Source organism: Egretta garzetta, unplaced genomic scaffold (assembly GCF_000687185.1).
Source record: "Egretta garzetta isolate BGI_Z169 unplaced genomic scaffold, ASM68718v1 scaffold418, whole genome shotgun sequence".
NCBI lineage: Eukaryota > Metazoa > Chordata > Aves > Pelecaniformes > Ardeidae > Egretta > Egretta garzetta.
In genome coordinates, this window is record NW_009260492.1 from 241,705 (window position 1) to 243,450 (window position 1,746).

General features: G+C 39.7%; 1 protein-coding gene across 5 annotated transcripts in view; it reads right to left on the reverse strand.

Moving 5' to 3' along the window:
• Window positions 1-1,746, reverse strand: part of DOT1L (DOT1 like histone lysine methyltransferase) — a 72,728-nt gene that overhangs the window by 45,431 nt on the left and 25,551 nt on the right. The window lies entirely within an intron of this gene.

Consider the following 1,746-nt stretch of genomic DNA (forward strand, 5'->3'; position numbering starts at 1 on the left):
CAGGAATTCTGGCTTCAATGACAACTTGGAGATGGTGGAGACCTCCATCAGCAGATCAATAAAATAGTGAGTGTTGATAAACATGTTTTAAAATTCTATGTGTTTCAAAAGCACTCCAAAGCTTAGCAGGAGAACTCACAAAAATCTTCAGTGTTTTCATATGCTGTGTGAACTTCCATTTTCTTTTTTTTTTTTTTTAAGACAACTTCACTAAAACAAATCCATAACATTCTTCCTCTGTAGCTGAAGCTTTACAAAGTCATCTGCATTAATTATCATAGTAACCAGAGATGTGTTGCCACAGCCAATCTTAACTAGAAATTTAATCCAATCCCTTCCACAAACGTTTGTCAGAGATGGGGAGGAAAACTGGTCCATTACACACAGCACAAGGCAGAGGAGCTGAACGCAGGCAGCTTCACACATTCTGACACTGCAGCAGCTGTTTAGTTGTTAAATCTGACAGGACATCGTCTGTAACCAGAGGAGTAATGCAGACTATTTTGTTCATCCAGTAATCTTATGAAATACTGGTGTACTTCTGAAATTGAAGGTACCCCACGAGTTAATATTCCTAATATTCAAGTTGGGGGTATTTTTTTTGTTTGCTAACCATTTTCATTAAAGCCTTGGGTTTGCGCAATGACATGAGGGGGTATTAGTAAAAGTGAGAATTTAACTTTCCCTTATAACACTGAGCTTTAAGTTTACTATAAACACAGACAGGAGTCCAGGCCTTGCAAGTAACTCCCTAATGAAACCAGAACGCTCACGCAGAGGGACTGCAAAGAGAGCTCCAGTTGGAAATTTCCACTGGGTTATGGCAGTGGAAACTAAATGGATTTTTAGATCCTTGTCTGCTCCTCTTCACCACTGTGTTTATGCATTTGCCCACACCACTGAAAAGGAGGAGGATCAAGGATTTTTTTTTTCCCCCCTCCCTTCATAAGGTATAATTTTCTAGCCTATACAGGCTGAGTCAGCGTGTTTTAACAATACGGAGGGATAAGTTTCTGTTCAGTCTACTGAAGAAAGTGAACTTATGGTAAAGCATGACTAACCTTTATTGTTGCTTGTAGCTCATTTGCCTGCCAGGTTTGCCTTGGAACTGATTATCTTTGTGTGTCCCCATTGGCACAGAATTAGAAGAAGCGTAAAGAAAATTGCCAGCCTGACTAAACATTATGGTTTTCTTATAAGAAGATGACTTCATTTAGGTGCCTACTAAGCAGTTATTAACAAGATACCCAACACTGATTAGCCTACAACAGCTTAATAACTAAGCTGAACTTCAGCTTTAGGACACCAAAAAGGTGCATCACTACTGTAAGCAGAAATGTAGCCTTTAAAACTTTTAAGAATTATTTGTTTGATGAATTCATTCCTAGATTGGCTTAATGCTGTGGTCTCTGGAAGCCCTGTGTTAGAACTATTTCATCACAGAACAATTGCAGGTGTTTAGGTGAAGCTTACACCGCACTTCCTTTTGAATAGGTCCTACACCATTACTGTTAAAACAGCTTTATGTCTCCTGGTCCTGAAATCCCTTCAGAAACATGCTAATGCTCCTTCTGTGCACTCCACAAGCAGTGCTAGCAAATTATTAGATAGACAGTTCTTTCCCCAAGCAGTGCTAGCAAATTATTAGATAGACAGTTCTTTCCCCAAGCATGCCGTGCTCCAGGTCTTACTGACCCAAGAATCAAAAGCTACTAGGGCTGAAACTCTGCTTTTCTTCCTGCACAG